At 36.3% G+C, this 19,556-nt stretch overlaps 1 long non-coding RNA gene across 2 annotated transcripts; it reads left to right on the top strand.

Moving 5' to 3' along the window:
* The first annotated feature begins 17,499 nt into the window (after positions 1-17,499).
* On the top strand, positions 17,500-19,030 carry LOC147481325 (uncharacterized). 2 transcript variants are annotated; one of them, XR_015206244.1, is made up of 3 exons: positions 17,500-17,579; positions 18,267-18,468; positions 18,866-19,030. It is a non-coding gene; the product is annotated as an uncharacterized LOC147481325 (long non-coding RNA). The 2 variants fall into 2 exon arrangements; XR_015206245.1 differs by lacking the exon at positions 17,500-17,579 and adding an exon at positions 17,613-17,724.
* The last annotated feature ends 526 nt before the right edge of the window (positions 19,031-19,556 follow it).

The following is a 19,556-nucleotide window of genomic DNA, read 5'->3' as shown; positions in this document are numbered from 1 at the left end:
TGACACATATTTGTAAGACTTGTTTGGTATAATAGAGTTTGGTACTCTCCCTTTATGCATACCTGGAATCCAAGAGTCTGTCCACATGTTGATATTATTGCCATCTCCAGTTTGCCAGATAGAGTTATCTTTGATAATATTAAGAATTTTCTGCATACCATGCCAGAACCAAGATATATTATGTACATGTGTTGAGTTTAAGGCAGTAGAGGAGTTGAAATACTTACCTTTCAGCTGCTGTGCTAAGAAGGATGAAGGGTTAGAAATGATATACCAAAGAATTTTACTTAAATGAGCTAAATTATCTAACTGTGCATCTTTAATACCCAGACCACCCTGTCTTTTAGATTTACAAATGAAACTCCAGTTTTTGAGATATAGGGGGTGCTTCTTACCAGTACTAGTTCCCCACCAAAAGTCCCTTTGAAGGGCATTCATATTTGTTGTGACATTTAGAGGCAGCATAAAAGTACTCATATGGTATGTAGGTATAGCTGATGAGATGGACTTAATGAGAACAGTTCTAGCTACTTGGGAGAGCACCTTGCTCTTCCAACCTGAGATCCTATTATTCACTTTACAAATAAGACTGTTGAAAATCTCAGATTTAGGCTGCCCAAGAAAGAGGGAGGAGCCAAGATACTTTTCCCCAACTTGGATGGATCTCATATCCAGTAACTGCTTAATACTATTGGCTTGGTCCAGGGGCAAGTTTTTGCTAAAGTGAACCCCAGATTTTTCAAAATTTATCTCTTGACCCGTGGCAGTACCGAGTTGTTCTAGAGCATGACGTAGCTCAGTTGCTTCTTCCATATTAGCTCTACAAAAGATGAAAGCATCATCTGCAAAAAGAAGATGTGATATAGCAGAGCTGTTCCTAGAAATCTTGATCTCATGTATTTTATTATCAGAGATCTTTTTTTCTAAAATTCTTGATAAAATCTCCATGCACAAAATGAAAAGAATAGGTGATAGGGGATCACCTTGTCTGAGACCCCTAGATGATTTGAAGTGACCAGTAGGAGTGCCATTAATAACAGGAGAGAAATGAGAAGAGTTTATACATTGATTTACAAGATGTACAATCTTTGGGTCAAACCCCGGAGACTTAAGTGTGGAGAGAATAGTACACCAGCTGACTCTGTCGAAGGCTTTGGACATGTCAATCTTTATAGCCATAAGACCAGATTTGCCCTTTTTATGTTTTAAGGTATGCATTATTTCATGGGACAAAATAACATTGTCACTAATCTGTCTTTGTGGCACAAAAGCACTTTGAAAAGGAGAAATGTATTTTGCCACAGATTCTTTCAACCTGTTGGAAAGAAGTTTAGAAATGATTTTATAAGATATGTTGCATAAACTAATAGGTCTGAAGTCATCACATGAGACAGGATTGGAGCACTTTGGAATCAAAGAAATGTTGGTGTGATTGATGTTTTCTAAAGAATGACCTTCAGAGAAGAAGTTAGAAACCATATTAAAGACAGTTTCACCAATTAAGTCCCAAGACTTGTGATAAAAAATAGCTGGGAAGTCATCTGGCCCTGGGGCTTTGAGACCCCCAATGCTAAAAACTACCTCCTTAACTTCTGCATGAGTCACAGGTCTTTGAATATCTATATTGTCCTCATTGAAGATAGAGCTAGCGAAGAGATCATAAATGAGCATGGTATTAATAGTGTTATGTTCAATGATAATACCATGCTCATCACAACAAATGTCAGCTGACATTTATAATCATGTATTATTTTATCAATGGAATTATTGACATAATGATTAGATGAAGTGGAGTACAAGAATGAACAAATATATCAATGGGTTACCTGTTCAGGATAGATTGGGTTTGAAGCCGAACTAATTTCCATTTGTTGCATCCCATATGATTGCTCAGAAGATAATGCCTAGTTTTGCTGATATTCAAAGGCTGGGCCTGGGAAGTGTGTGAGATTGTTGGTTTCCATGAAGGATATTGGGTTATGCATTTGAGCATTCAGCTGTGGATAATCCCAATCATTTTCTCCCATAACTGCTCGGACAGCTAATCCTTGTGAGTATAGTAGCTGAGTGACCTGTAGGTTGGTGACAAAATTCCATACCATATCAACAATGATTCCTGCTTGATTATTTGCTAATTCATCATGCACCCTTGAAGTTTGGAAGAACTTCGATGAGTGAGTTGTTGAATTGTGGTTGTGTGGCCGATGGTAGTGGTGTATAGAAGCTAAGTTCAGAAGAGGTTGTTGGTGTTGCTGGTGGATTTTGAATAGAGAGATTTATTTTCCTCTTTTTTGGTGGGTGCTTGTTTGTTGAATCCACTATCTTACCTTTTGATTTGTAAGATCTATTTGCATTTTGTTTGCTTGGTGAAATTGGAGATGGTGGGCGATTGATATTTGGGCTGCTGGTTGAGGCGGTGGTGATTTGAGAAGATATCAGATGGGGTATTGATATTGGTATTGGACCGATATTTTTCCCCTTTTTCTTGGGTTGGGCCCTTTTTTTGTTGGCCTTTAGATTTATTGGTCCAGAGATCTAGCCCATAGTTGATGGAGAGATATTTTCTCGGATATTTTCTTTGCTATCCACATGTCCAACTTAGACTTGTGGTGGGATATCACTGTTCCGGCATGTGCTTTGTTGAGTTATTGTACCACCAAAAAGCATATGTTGGTTGTGTGTTTCCTCTTCAGTTGATGGCGCTGGAGGATGCTTTGAGTTCTCAACATCATTTATAGTATTTATTGCAGGTGCTTCAAGAAGCAGTTGTTGTATGATGGGTGGTGGATGTGGAATACCTTGACAGTTGTAGGTATCATGTCCTATGCGATGGCATGAGAGGCAGTGGTAGTGGGGAATACCCACGTAAATGAAGTCGACCCATTTTCGTCCTCCATCAAAGGTGTTGACCATAGTTCCTTGTGCGAATGGGCGAGCCAGTTCCACGTTCACTTTTGCTTTGTAACCAGTAGCATCTCGTGGTGAGTTATCAGGTGTGTAAACAGTTGATACACTTCCAGCTGCTGATGCCAAGTATCTTATGACTTCAGGCATTAAATGCTCTAAAAGCAGTCCTTCAAAAGTTATACAGAACTCCTAATGGGTAAAGTTGATATCTTGAGGGATTAGGTTTGGAGAAAATGCTTTTAGACAAAAAGATAGCCTAAAATTTGCCAGGGCTGATCCTTCAAGATTCGAGCTTTATCGATTTCTTTTTCGAAGCTTAGAATAAACTTGTTTCCAAGTACAACCACAATATCCAGTTTCTTCCTCAGATTCCACTTCTGATGGATAGCCTTTGATAAGCACCCAAAACTGTATTATAAAAACCTGTAGAGACATAACATTTCGGTCAATTTTGTGCTTAATAATCATGAAATAATCGCATCTTCGTGCTTTTTGCAGGTTGAAGCAACTAATGTAAAATTATGATAAAGCCAGCATTTAAAGCGGAATAGGAGTATACACATGCCTTCCAATCAAGCCCATGTGAAGCCCAACAAATCCGGACTAAAGCCCAAAGACTCAAATAGTACAGAATCCAGTCAGAAACGGGATTACGTGCACAGAAGCGTCAAACTTCCGAAGCTCATATCTCTTGAACCAGGACTCTGAATGCGATGAGTGAGCTACTCCGACGATCAGTGCGACGAACTCCACGCATAGGCGGGAAGTTGTAAAAATGTCAAAAGACCAAACTGCCACTAGACACTGCACGTGGACCTACTAGGCGGGCCCATAAGATTTGATGAGTCATCATGCAAGTCAAGACAAAGGCGCAAATTATTGGTGCAAATTTGACACCTTGCATGAAGTTAATGAGTTGATTGGATTTAGGTGATGATTATCTAAAAAATTGAAAAGTGTCAAATGGGGGTTAGTTGTGGATAAGTGAAAAATAAATGAGAGGAGAGTGTTTCACGTGGGAGAAGAGAAAAAGGCTCTCTTATGTAAAGGGGGCTGATTTTGGGAGTTAGCTAGCTTTTAATTTCTTGACTTTTACTTTTCATTTACTTCCATGTCTTTACTTTTAGTTTTTAGTTTTTAGTTTTAAGAAAAAAAAAGCTTGTAACTTGTTAATAGAGGACTACACCTTCTAGTTCTTCAATAAAAACTTCTGTTTTCTTAGGTAATTAGTTGGCCCTTTGTATTCATTTCTTCTTTCTATCTCTTTTTACTTATATTACTTGTAGTTTTAATCAAATCCTAGGATCCTGAGCTAAAACTCTCCTAAGGGGAGGGTTAATGATGCTCATGTGAGGATCAGGCTACAAATTTAGGATTCCAAAATCACTACTTAAAAGACTTAGGTTCTATTTTTCATCCTGTCCCAAAATGACAGAGATTGACAAATATCTGATCAATTGTTGTAAAGTAGAACTAGGAGTTGGAATGATATTTCAGAGATGAAATATCATTTCAATTCTACATGCTAGCATTATATGTTTAGAGATAGGTATATTATGTTAGGGATTTGAGATGGTAGTGACCTGTTTCTAAAAGACTTGTAGCTAGGCCTTGCATGAGTAGGATTAATCCTTCCCTATCTTTCTCTCTCTTTCATTTAACTATAAACAAACTTACAAATTTTAGATAACTTGTGTAAAAAAAAATATCTATCAAATCCTTCTCACTTAGTTCTCCAAGGTGTAGATTTCAGTTGTGATCATTTAGATTCTTGTCTTAGAAGTTGGAACGAAATCCCTACTCGAACTAGATTGACATTCTAAAAGAAAAACAGTGAGTAAGGAATTATTGAGTTTTAGCACGTAGTAAGTCAACTTTTAAAATCACTGAAAATTGCTAAGATCAGCCTTCATGATCTCATTTGGTTGTTGTTCACTGTCTAAGATGATTTTTCCAATGAGTGAAGCTTCCCATCGAGCTCTAGATTTGATCAGTAATGCTCTTGGTATTTCCATTATTTTGCTTTCTTCTTGGGGCTCAGTAATATGAGATTGGGATAAGATATGAGATATGTGTTCCATGGTTGAGGAAAGAGAAAGATTGTCTTGTGTATATATAAGAATAAACTGGATTGGTAATGTGATTTGTTTTTGTGATATTTTGGCGATGAACTGGGTGATATGGAATGTGTTAGGAATATACAACTTAATTGTACTTACTTTTTACCAATTACCAAACTATACAAACCTTTTGTCTTATAAGTGTCTTGTACTTCTTAATTAAATCCGAGCCTAGTGTAGATACACTATGTCTTTAAGACAGATTTTCCCCCTCACGGTGCTTGAAGGTTGATGGGAAACTGTCTCCCAAGATAGAACGGATTTCCTTCTATAGAAAGCTAGCACTTTAATTCTATAGAATCAGCGAACACAACATAGTATTTGACTAAGAACAAAGGGAGAAGAGAAAGATCAGAACTCTGCGTGATCTGGTGTGTATTTCTCTCCAAATTTATCCACTATTTATAGGTGAGTGGTGCCTCTTCGAAATAACACAGTGACTCTTGGAAAAAAGTAAGCAACTTTTTGAAAAGTCACATGTTTTGAAAAGACACACCATTTCGGCATAAAGCACTGTTTCGAACCAATGCCTATTTCGAAATGTCACACCTTTTCGGCATGATGCACTGTTTCGAACCAGTGCACATTTTGAAAGGTCGCGCCTTTTTGGCATAATGCACTGTTTCGAACAAGTGCATCCTTTTGAAAAGGTTTTTCTCACTTTACGTACTGTTTCAAGAAAAACCCATTTCATCTCAAGTAGGGTAACTTGGGAGACAAATAACTCATTCATATCTCAATGGATTTGTACAAATCTATTTTTCTAACAATCCCCCACATGAATGAAGATTTGGCTTCTTCTAGCATAAACATCGGATTTCTGTTCTTTTACAAATGAAAAGATACCGCATCAGGTCAAGTAGAATGGGAGGCCTTGAACTTGCCTTAGTGAAAGATGATCGGATTTAATTAGACGATCAGTAGACTTCAATTAATGTCCTTGAACTGTCAGCCGTTTGTATAAACCTAGACAATCATCTTCACGCAATACCTTCTCGAATACGGTTGTTTCTCACGTTTGTGTTCATTTTGGCCTTGAGCACTTCTTGGTTTCAGATAGTGCTTTTAAGACATTTGCCTTAAAATTCTCATAGAAGCGGTCCCACTTCGCACTAACATAGGTGATTTCTATAAAGAGTATCCTGCAATACTCCACTTGGATAACATAACTTTCCAAGATATAATAAATCATTAAAAGCTTGACTTATCTTGGGTCTCACGGCAGATATGCACTGTCTTATATAGGAATGGGTTAGAGTATATTATTACTCTCCAAAGGTTTGACTAAGTCACGCATAATAATTGATTGGCCCTTTGAACCTAGATCTTGGGATCTCTAGTCAACTAGGTTGGTTTTTCCATTATGAGGATTCTTGGTTGATTATCTCAAAGGCTTTAAGCTTATTCCCCTTGATAATCGTTCTACTTGCTCTCTTGTTAAACCTTTTGTAAGCGGATCCGCAATGTTATCTTTTGACCTTACATAGTCGATTGAGATAATTTCATTTGAGAGCAATTGTCTAATGGTGTTATGTCTACGACGTATGTGTCGAGACTTCCCGTTATACATGCTACTTTGTGCTCTACCAATAGCAGATTGACTGTCACAATGTATACACACTGCTGGCACAGGTTTAGCCCAGTTTGGAATATCCTCTAAGAAATTTCGAAGTCACTCTGCTTCTTCTCCAGCCTTGTCCAATGCAATGAATTCTGATTCCATAGTGGACCTCGCTATGCACGTTTGTTTTGAGGATTTCCAAGAAATAGCTGCACCTCCAAGTGTAAAGACATATCCACTTATGGACTTTGAGTCTTTAGTGTCAGATATCCAATTAGCATCGCAGTACCCTTCTAGAACGGCTAGATATCTTGTATAGTGCAGACCAAAATTCTGAAAGTATACTTTAAGTATCCCAAAACTCGATATGGCGATCCAATGATCTCGCCAGGATTATTACGTGATATCGACTTAGCTTGCTCACGAGTATGCTATGTCGGGCCTTGTCTGATTCATGACATACATTAAACCGCCAAGTATACGAGAATATTCTAGTTGAGATATGCTATCTCCAGTATTTTTGGCTAAATGAAGATTTACGTCAACTGGTGACCTTTTTGGTGTGATGTTATATTTCTTGAACTTTTCAAAAATCGTCTCAATGTAATGAGATTGTGATAGAACAAGTCCATCCTCCGTCCTAGAGATCTTAATTCCTAAGATAACATCAGTGACACCTAAATCTTTCATGTCAAACTTACTAGACAACATTTGTTTGGTAGATTTTATGACATCCATGTTACTACCCATAATTAGCATATCGTCTACATAGAGACAAACAATGACGACACATCCCTTTTGAGTGCTTTTGACATAGACACACTTGTCACACTCGTTTATTTTGAAACCGTTTGACAACATTGCATTGTCAAATTTCTCATGTCATTGCTTAGGTGCTTGCTTTAATCCATATAAGGATTTAAAAAGCTTGCAAACTTTCTTTTCTTGTCCAGGAGCAATAAACCCTGCGGGTTGTTCCATGTATATTTCTTCATCTAACTCACCATTCAAGAATGTCGTCTTTACATCCATTTGATGTATCTCAAATCCATGTATTGATGTTATTACTATTAGCATCCTTATGGAAGTTATTCTTGTAACTGGAGAATAAGTGTCAAAATAATCCAATCCTTCCTTTTGTCTAAAGCCTTTAACCACAAGTCTAGCTTTATACTTGTCGATTGATCCATCAGTCTTAAATTTCTTTGTGAATATCCACTTATATCCCAAAGTCTTGGAACCTGGACGTAAATCCACCAATTCCCATGTATGATTTTGCATTATGGATTCAATCTCGCTATTTATTGCTTCTTTCCAATAAGTAACAGAATGAAAATATGGTGATGTTTGCATTAGATTTGGTATAAGATATGGGAAGGTGTGGATATTTGTGTCCAGGCGATGGAAGATGGATTGTCTGTTGAGGTAGTTCATTGGGGGTTGTGTAAACTGGCAGAGATACCAAGTGTTCTTCAGATTCAGTTGTGATTTCTTGGAATTTCATTGGACATGCATTATCTTTGAACTTCATATAGCCTGCATAGAATAGAAACTGCAAATAGAAGGTAAGGTAGAAAAGTCTATACAGGATCTTTGAAATTATGCTAGAAGCTAGTGTAAGAAATGATTCATCAGTAGGTTGAGAGACTAGTAACAGAGAAGTACATGAATATAGACAGGAGAAGTATATGAAAAAGTAGCTATTTGGGAAGATCCGGATGTGGATTGAAAGATAAGTTATATTGAAGTAACAAGATTCATCTATACTGTGAGTGACAAATACTTCCCTGATTAAATCAAGATAGACCCTTGATTTAAATGAAGATTTGATTACTCCTCCAGATAGAGGTGTGATGTTGAGCTTGTTCATTACACTATACCTTATACACTTGTAGATCTAATTCAGATATTACTCCAGATTTGTAATTTCCATATGCATCAGAGTCTGTCACATAATCTCTGTTGTTTGTCTTCAGTTTGAGATTCGGTGACATTCAGGCTAGATTCAGGCTAAATGATTTAGGCTATGACAATTACTTGAAGCTACGTTGTTTACTCTTGCTGTGTTCATTTTTCTTTGTTTCTTATGGCGTTGTGGCTTATAATCCACTTAAGTGAGTTCCAAGTCAAATAGAAAAACATCAAAAAAATTTGTCCTAATTTTGCTTACAAATGGAGTTGTTATATATTTTTCTTTGTCAAAGGGTGTCTTTAGATAACACAGTGACAATTCACCAAAAAAAAATAACACAGTGACAAAGATAGAAAATGGTAAACCTCCACAATGATCACTACTGCTTGTTAAATTGACAACGTGTAGTTGCACAAAAAAAATCTCACTACAGTTATTTATACAACGTGTAGGAAAACTGCATCTTGATTCTTAGGCTGAGTCCACTGGTTTGGACCAGTAAAACAACAAACCACAATAACACAGTATATGCTGTTAGCGGGATAGTGTTGTTCGACCCAATGGTTTTTCTTTTACCTGCCATTGGCATAGGCGTGTAGCAAAAGCCCAAAAACAGTCACCCCATCTAGCCGCCACTCACACTGGGCGTAAAAAGAAAAAAATTCTTTTGTAACCGCCATTCACATTGACGTATAGTTCTTTGTTTTTTCACGCCCTCTCCATTTTAACTGCCGCAGTGATAGGCGTGTAGATTTGTTTCGAAATTAAATCGAATTCTAGCCACTACCCACAGATGCGTGTAGATTTATTTCGAATTTTTTGTGTGGCTGCCACTCATTCTGGCATGCAGAGCATACGCTATATCGTTAAAATTGGTTGTATACATAGCGAAATTTATACCGATAGCATTAGCAAGTTAGTGATTTCATGCACCATTGGATCACAATTTACATGACATTTGGTATTTTGCCGCATCATTGTACTTAGCCTTAGTGTCATTGAAAACTCCCTAGTCTTCGGTCCTTGATGAATATTAATAGGGCCTATCCGTAGTCCATTACAATCTTTCCCCCGGTAAAAACATGTCTTATATAACATTAAAACATCAACTGTACATAGTCCATTACAATCTAAACAAGCATATTTGTTATATATCAACTTAACAAAATAGCTCGCTTTCCTAACTCGCGGTTAGGATTCAATCTAAGGGTGGATAAATCAAAGGCCATCGTTCTGCCACGTCGATTAGGAATAATTAATAGTATGAAACCCTTCGGAGTGCAAACCCCTTCGTTCTCACTTTCGCCATTATGGCAATTACTTCTCCTCAGCGGTGGATTAGTTTCTCTCTATTTTTCATCTTCCCCAATATTGAACTTAATCTCTCTCTCTCTCTCTCTGAGCTTTCATTCTACTTCACTCAAGTTTTTTGGGTAAGCAACTCCATTGAAGAAAAAAAGATGCATGGATAACTCATCAATCAAATTATTCTAAATTCCTGTCACGCATGCGTAAGTTTTCCCACGAAATTCTCCTTCAATTGTGATATTTCACATACTCATGTTCGATTATGCGATTATTTATACCTTTTAATTTCCTTGCTTGCATATTGTTAAATAAATCGCTCTCACTGCTTGATTCAGGCCTGATTGCATCACTGGGTGTTAATTTGTATCAATATGTTTGTTTTCCTCTTTCACATGTCGGCTTTTCTTACTTTTGGTGTTCCACTATATTTTTGTGGAACTTTTGAGAACTCGAGTATTTCAAACTGTTGGGAATTGGTGCAGGCTTGAGCATTTTTCATGAAGATTTGTGCGCTTAATCAATTGGCATGGACATAACTAATGCGTGCCAAATTTGCGATGAATTGATGCATTTACAAGGTAAAGTTTCTATCCTCTTTTCTTCTTTTGCTTCTGTTTTGATTCAATTGAACTATTGGGTTTTAAAATGGATTAAATATGGACGTCACTGAAATTGATCTCCACGTACCCGCAGTGTTTTGATCCAGGTTGGTCAGATAGTGGCATCACGTGGTTCGTCGCAGAACAGCCCGATTTAGCTCCAGGGGGAGCTACTCATTGTAGATGTCCACTAATTTCAGCAGATGTTTGGCATGGTTCTGATTCGCTTTCAGTTTAGATAGGAACTGAGGTTGCCAGATTCTGATGAGCTCTTAGTTGCACGCAGCAGAAGCATTCGGAGACAGAGATCAGAAAGGTCGTTACAGAGATGTTACCGGGGCATATAGGAGGCCACCGTACTTTCCTCAATCCATTCCAGCTGGTGCAGCAGAGACTTCCTGAAATATGTCTAAGTGGCGTTTGACCTGGGGTGGGTGCTCTTTTTGTTGCATGGTTTAGAACCCAGGTGAACGAGGTAGGCATTGAGGTTTGAACAATTTGGTTGTAGATTAGAGGTGATGGCATTGAAGCTTTACACGCTTCTTTGTAATGTTAAAACCCGTAAATGGAGATACTCATACTAATTAGAGTTGCATTATCGGCTGAAAAGTGGAATGCTGTTATGGTGCTCAACTTTCTAGCGGATAGGCGATAGCCCGATTCAAGTGATAAGATAGTGCGCATTACACTAACCAAAAACAATTGAAGTAAACAAACATTTAACACTAACCAAATTTTATTTTGACTTTTCTTTAATTTTTCTTTCTTTCTTTCTTCATTGATTTTGTTTTATTATGGGAAGGTATAAGTTGAGTCAAATTTTATAAGTTGAGTCAAAGAGGGTCAAATATCTTAGTATTAATTTCTATGATAGATAGCTCCTTTTGGATTATGGACTAGTTTTATTAAATTCATGTACAATTATACTCTCTGTTCACCAAAGACATGCTTTTGATAGGTCTAAAATTTGGGGATGGACTGTTCTTTCTCAATCGAGAGCTTAGGCTACAACCAGGTTACTTCTTCTATGTGCTCAAAGAATCTACTCATCTGATTCTCTTCTTGATAGTTTCCCCATTTTTTGATTGCTATGTCAGAGGTTTGTCAATGTTCTTTTTCTAATTATTATTTTTTTCTTTTTTGAATTGCTTCAGATTGCAAAAGAAGTGGATTTTTCTGCTAATGATATAACTGCAGCTGGATTAAAATCCTTTGATGGTTTTCTTCAATCAAATATTGTACTAAAGCCACAACACCATGAACGGTGAAGGGAAGCGAGACAAATTTCAATAGCAAGTTTACACAAATAAAAAATAGCACTGGAAAGCGAACGTTTTACGTCAAAATTGGTAAGCCTCAATAGCTTAAACTTTAATTTATGATTGCTTTTTCTTAGGAACCTTATTAGTCCTAGGATGCTTTGAACTTTGGGAGGGGGTAACGTGGCGTTTTAACTTTGGTCTAATTTCTTTGTTGATTCCATTTTTCAATTGTTTATTAAAAATTCTTTAATAGTTGTTCGGAAGGAGAGAATGGTTCTCGATATTTATTCAATTCTAAAGGGTATGTTCTTTCAGGTCCTTTAAAGCCTGTAATGTCATAAACCATATAGCTCTTCAGTTTAGTGATTGCGCTCCCATTTTTCTTTAAGGTACGTACCTATTATAGACAAATGTCATTTAAAAAAAATGCATCGTTTTTATTTAATTTGTTTGATGTTGAGTCTGTGATTTGGTTGGGTCATATATTATCCAGTCAAAACTGCATAATAAAAAGGTTTTGTATTATATTAAATTTAAAATTGCAACTTATTTAGAACTTAAGATTAATATGTAGGAAAGTTGACTATGATAATAACATAACTCCATTTTACAAACTATTTTTGCACCAAGCCAAGAGGTAAAATCAACAAAAAAGGGAAAAAAAACACGGAAAATTAAACCACTAAGAGCTACACCTCCTCTTCTAGCATTGCAAAAAAGCACCCCTTTGCCAACAGTTAGTTTTATCAAAAAGGACTTTTTCCCCACCCCCCCCCCCTGCAATTCATTTTGTTTTGTCTTTATTTTTCCCAATTCATTTTACATCTGCTTAAGGGTAGCGGCATAGGAACCTTAAACAGTTTACATCTATCATTATATCATGGTGCTGTTGTGATAGTACATCTCCTTTTTCTTATTGGTTATAGTTTATTCATTCTAAGTTGTTGTCCTCTTGAAATTGCATGTGAGGCCTAGGTGTAGTGCATATCTAGAGCGTTAGATTCAACAAGATCTAACGGTTGGCTTGGTATGTCAAGATAGCCGGACCGTATATATATATATCAATATAACAAAATAGAGCTGTTTTCTGACTCGCGGCTGGGATTCATTTTGAGGGGGTATAAATCGAGGGTCTACAATGCCACAGTATGAGAGAGGTTAGATGAGAGAGGTTAGAAATTAATTAATTAGCCGTATTATGAAAATTGTGAAAAGGGAAAAGAATCGGCAAACCCTTCGTTCTCACTCTCAGAGGTTTTAGACTAAAATTAAATGAGAAAAAAAAAATAGAAACCTCAAAACCATTCGTTTCTCCAAAGTTCTTCCCGTCGCTTTTACTCTACCCTCACACTTCTTCTTCATGTGATTTTTGAGAGATCCTTGACAGTCCTTCTATTGCCTACAAATGTCAGGATTCACTGTTGCGTGACACCGAATCCACTATGCTCAAAGGCAAAAGCGAAGCAACAATACAACAAGGGATTCCACCTGCTTTTAGTCTCTATACAAATAGAGTTACAACATGTGAGTGCAAAGAGATGTGTATAATTAAAAAGGTTGGTTGCTATTATTTTTCCTGCAAATTATTTCGTGTTGCGTTCTTTTGCCATAGATTGATTGGAGTCATCTCAAATCATCGTCCTCTAATCTGTGTGTCACTTTTGGAAATCACCGATTTTGATTGGAGTCAAAAGAAGATCAGGAAAAGCAAAAACAAGGTAGGCATAAATCAAACCCAAATCGTGAATAAATTCATAATTGCAAGAACACAATTGCTTATTATATTTGTGATATATATGATTTTCTCGATTTTGTTATCAATAAATATGTTTACTAAAAAAATAATGGCAGTTATCTTTTCTTCCATTTACACTTTCAGGGATACGTACATATACTTCTAAAAACAATTTCAGAGTTGGAATAAATGGTTTACTGGTGGCAAAGGATAAATGGTATAGTTAGTTGGATACACCCCTTTCTAAATTTGTTCCTTTTTTTTTATGAAGTTGATGATTGACTGAGGTTATTGTGTATTTATATGTGAAGTGTTGAGAAGGATTGGTAAAGTAGGATGCATTTTTTTTTTTTTTTTAAAGCATTTTGTTAGTTGGTCAAGTATTGAACTTCCTCGAGTTGGAATAAGCTAAGATAAATGATTAATACATTCACAAAATATTTAACGTATCATTTTTAGTCGTCTTTTCTTTTCTTTTTTCTTCAAGATTGTTCTTCATTACCTCTCTTTTAAAAACTCTGTGCAGTTTTTTGGAGTTAACCGTACCACCATTGAAAGTGGCATTTTTTGGTAAGATTTGGGTTCTTCTTTTTTGGTCAAACTCATGTGTGCATATGATGTTGTCGTTTATACAAATGAAAATTAATTGGAAAGTATTTCTCAGCCCAATAGCCTCAATGTAATTTAATTGTTATATTTCTTTGAACTGTGTTTCCAAGGTTTCCCAAGAAGGAAGAAGATAGGTTGATTTTATGAGCAAATAATTCATTCACTGTGGAGGGGGTGTCTTTGGCTGGTGTGTATGTTCTTTACGCTGATGCTATGACTAATGTTATTCATTGCCAACATATTTGTTATAGTTTTAGTACTCATAGTGATGCATATTTCAACTAATATTTTGAGTGTGTAATGCCACTAGAAATATATCACACCAGTCTAGACACACCTTTTGATAACAACTTAAGGTCAATGTTGCTGCTCTTCTTTGATAGATTAATTTTATTGATTAAGGATTTAAGGTTAAATGCTAAAATTAAGTTTACTGTTTTCTAATATGTGAAGCTTAGACGCTTCAAAGTTCTTAATGTTGTTCATATACTTATTAACATGACTTAGTACCATATATTTGAAGTATTAAATCCGTATGCACATTAAAGAAAGAGTTCCTTGATTAAGAGTTGAACCTTCAAGACCTACTTGATCTGCCAGATTTTGAAAATGTCCAAATCCTACAGAGGCAATAGCTAGACGCTATTATCCTGACTAACTTGACTTAGAATATGTGCTTTAAGCTAATTCAATTTAGAATGTTAATTTACAATTAACCTAGGTGCCTAGCTTATGATACATTTCCCAGTATAGGTTTCAAAGTAGATACTCTAAATAGCATTCATGTGAACTTTTTTGACCTAACACTATAGGTCACATCAATTAGTATTTTATATCAACTTAACAAAACAGCTCGGTTTATGACTCGCGTCTAGGATTCAATTTGAGGGGGTATAAATTGAGGGTTACCATGCCACCACGTTGGATTATGAATTAATTAAATGTCTTAATTGTGAAAACCCTTTGTGTGCAAACCCTTGGTTATTTCCCAGTCTTAATTATGGAAACCGATCAAAGATAAATCTTTTGGTCTTCACAATCAACGAATTGGAAATAAAATAAACCCCCGTTCCCTTCAAACCCTTTAAGAGTAGAGTTAGGGTTATAAGCAATCATTTGTCTTTTTCTTCTTCTTCTTCACCAATGGCTTCTGAAGAAGAAGCTGCCGCAGCTACTTCACTTCCTGCTGAGAATACTCCCACAGTGTAAGCTTTTTTCTTTTTCTTTTTCTTATACTGTGATGTTCAATGTTATTGCTAACGTTAGATGTATCTAATAATTGTATCAAGAATAACATTTTACCATAACTCTAGCATATGCTATAAAGTAAAATGATTCTCATACATTATATGTAGATTTGACAAAATTATGAGGAAAGAGATTCCTGCTAATGTGGTATCATTTCAATTTTCTTCTCGACACACTTTCTTACTAAAGATTTCTACATGTGTATGGTAATTGTGCATAACGCTTTCATAATAGCACTGTGGTTTCGACTTCTCCCATGCTTCAAATATTTTTCACGGCTCTCATTTGCAATGAACATACCAATGTAGATACAAGATAACTGTGAATAAAGTTTTATCCTCATAAGACCACCGGATGTTACAAGTTAACAAGACTTAAGGGGAATTTGAGTTTATCTGAATAATGTTGTTCTTTTTAAATTGTTGATTTCTTAATGAAATTCCTCATAACATATTCTTACATGTTTCTTTTTCAGTATTAGAGTTTGAAAAATGTTATTATCCATGATAGATGATTTGTGTATGATGCACCCTTTACTATATTATATATTCCTCCTATGCTTAATGACCCGACTTAAGTTGTATATATATATTCCTTTGATAATTTTGGTGGAACTAATATATGTGTAAAATGCCCACCCTCTCTCTTTATGGTATTACTAGCATTCTTATTGTCATTTGCTTTCTTGATCGATTTTCTTCCAACAGATCTTTGCATTCAATAATATAAATCCCCAAGCTCCCACTCATATCCTAATTATTCCGGAAGTTAGGGATGCCGACTTAACAAAACAACTCACTTTCCTGACTCGCGGCTGGGATTCAATTTCAGGGGTATAAATCAAGGGTTACAATAGTGCCACCAAAGCGTGTGAGTTGGTTTGTACACTCTTTCTTTAGTTTGTAGGAAATCGATTAACCACCTTCTTAACTATGAACTATGGTAAACTCATTAATTTATTCTATTTGTAGCTATCGTTCTCCCTACAGATTTTATGAGGATTCATTTATACCAATACCATCAATTACTATTTCAGAAACAAAAAAAAAACACAAAACAAAAAAAACAAAAAAAAAAAAAAAAAAAAAAAAAAACACAAAGACACATACACATGCATGTAGTGATAATATGCCTACAATTGATTCTTTTTCAGTTTGTTGATCATGTTGTTTCTTTCAAATAAGTGCTTCTCCATTTATAGTCATTCTACAACATTTGATAAGAGATGTAAAGGCTTTGTGGTTGGACGCCTTATCTTTCTTTCTTTATTTTATTATTATTATTATTTTTTATAATTAAATTTTATTTGACAATGAACACAACTCCTGACTTGCGGCAAGGATTCGTTTTCAGGGGGTATAAATCGAGGGTCACAATTGCCTCCACGTGAGATTAGGGATATAAATCAAATTCTTAAATGTGAAAACCCTTCGTATCCAAACCTTTCGTTCTCCGAGATTAGAATTTAATTGTGAAAAGCTTCACAACCTTTTGGGTTCTCCTTCCACCTCTCAGTGCTTCGACCATCTCGTATATATACCAGAACTCCTCTCTCCGATCCCCATATCGCTACTTCTTTCTCAGGTAATCTCCATCTCTCTCTGCGCTTTCAATTATATTCTCATGACATCATATTTTTTTTACCATAATCTGAAGATTGAGATATTGAGATGTTTTTAACTGTTTAAATTAATATATTTTCATTCGGCGTTTCAGTGCAAATGATGTTTTCAAATAGGAATTTTTTCAGGAGTTTGTCTATTTTGTATTGTTTTCTATGAGTTTTATTGCATATTGTTATTAAACAGGTCATTGGTGCACTCTCTACCTTTCTTTCTCACATTGCACTCAGGTACTCTCTCTCTCTCTCTCTCTCTCTCTCTCTCTCTCTCTACTTTTTGTACTTCAAGCATGGCTTCTACCTATTGCAAGCAGATCTTACCAATGCTTTATTAAGTATTTCAAATTTTGTCCTATAGACCTAGATCATTGAACAGCTCACTTGCTCTTTGGCCAGAAAGGTCAATTAGACGCGTTAACAATCCAATGTCCTCGGTGAGGTTTTGCTCAGAGTCTCATTTGCTCTTGCAGGAACTCCAAAGGGTAGAGAATGAAAAAATCCCTTTGGGCAACAATGGTGAGCTTACGTTTTGCCATAAATATGTAAAATTCTACACGTTCTATGCTAATGTTTTGTAACAATGAGTCTCTATGTAAAACGTAGTTTTTGCTGTATCAGGTCAACCATCAACAGATCGACCGACACCTCAGATGCCAGAGAAAAGAACGTTGCACGTTGTTCTTGAGATACTGCAGAGGTTAGTATTTATGAACATAAATCCTTGATTAATGAAACTCAAGGTAATACTTGGGCATAGCTCGCTCATGAGAGTATTCTACTTCTTGGATTCTTTTTTGGGAAAGACACGTGAGATCTTCGCTGTACCAGTTGATCCTGTAGAGGTTTGTACTTGATTTATTTTCCCCCAATGTCAAAGTTCAATAATATTTATAGCGGACTTCTTGCTTTGGAAGGTTGAGGGATACTATGAGATTATTAAAGAGCCAATGGATTTCATGACTATGAAAGAAAAAAACAAAGCAAGGAGCTTACAAATCTCTTAGAATCAGTGTCTTAGTAGTCCACTCAGTGCGGTTAACATAAATTCCAAGATCTTTACCCTATGCCTCGATTATTAGTCGAATCCTGTGATATCTAATTAGTGAAACATGACTCAGTTTCTATATTTGAGTTTATGGGAGCATAGTTGGACTGTGATTGATTAATTATTTGAATACTTATAGCATGACGTTTTCTTGATATTTGAGAATGCGATGCTTTTCAATGCTCAAAACACCATCTTTTCTTCAAATCATCAGTGCTTGCTTTACTATTTAGTCTCAACAGTTCTTAGTCATTTTTGACAAAGAATGTTGCCTAAAATACCTGCTTACCTAAAATACCTGCTTACCTTTATTACGAAAACATGCGATGAGTTTTTCAGGCTCAAACTATAGACGAACTGGCTAAGCAGGTGGTTCGAACCCTCAGAACGAAGCCTGGAAACCTTGAGTACGAATTCTTGACGAAAAAAAGACATGGCAGAAAGCCCAAATTTGAAACCAGAAGTTTAAATTCTACATTGCAACCTGAGCTTAATACAGTAGGTAGACTGAGTAGAATGACTTCCAATGTCGCATCAAACGGTAAGCCACATTCTTGATATGGTGATTCAAATTTCATCCATGCATATGCTTAAAATTTATCCACGCAACACTTCAAGAAGTCGCCTTATATCGCTTTTACTAACTCAAATATTTGTATAGAAGACTTGCTGCTAAAATTTTGGCACAACGTACTTTTTTTTGTGTCACTCTATGACTATCAGCATCTGCCCTCAGTAGACTCCTAGAGAAAAAGTATGTATAGTAATTAGTATGTAGGGTGCAAGTTGAACCATCCAACTGATATTATATCAAATGTAAAAATACCTTTTTTGTTTTTATGTAATCAATGTAATATACTAAAATGCCGTTAGATTTGTTATATAAATTTGACCATGGGATTTTCTATTTTCTATTCTTTTCCTTTACTTTTTTCCAGGAACTAGAGAAGGACAACCGCGTTCAAGTTACAAGCCTTTTAAATCTTTCCTAAATGAAACCGAGTCATTAATTTCAAAGGAAGCCACTTGCTCCAAATCTATTGTGCGCGTAAGTCTTCTTTATCACTGTGAAAAAAAATTAGTTCCTAAAAGTTTATGGTGATTACATTCTTGAGACTCTACAAATTGACAAAGGAAGGATGGGCGGCTATGGATACAAGGAGAGCCTGTTGCAGTTTGTGGAAGGTCTGGGTCCGACAGCTAACAAGGTTGCTCAGCAAAAAATTCAGGAATGTATAATTCCACCCCCTAACACTGACTTTCAAGCAACACATCACAAGGTCATAATTTCTCAACCTACAACAGATTTGAACTTTCGGGTGATGATGGGCGTTGGAATCGGCACGACGGATGCCAACAAGCCCGATGCTCGTATCGCATGCAAAGTTAGCTTCTTAGGCAAGGCCTCGAATTGAGTGCTTCCTCCGAGAGAAGATCACATCTCCGATCAACCGTTGCCTTTTCTAGCTACAAGAACATCGAAAATACCAGCCAAGGTCTCACTCTTCTATCCGGCCGGTAGCTATGGAGTCGTTTTGGCTCGGCAGCAAGTAGCTCTATTCAGGAAAGGAGACCAACCAGCTCTATCCGGTACCACGACCCCTTTGGTTGCTTATAGGTTGAGAGTGG

Source organism: Coptis chinensis, chromosome 8 (assembly GCF_015680905.1).
Source record: "Coptis chinensis isolate HL-2020 chromosome 8, ASM1568090v1, whole genome shotgun sequence".
Classification (NCBI taxonomy): Eukaryota; Viridiplantae; Streptophyta; class Magnoliopsida; order Ranunculales; family Ranunculaceae; genus Coptis; species Coptis chinensis.
This window is presented reverse-complemented; position numbering and strand designations above follow the sequence as displayed.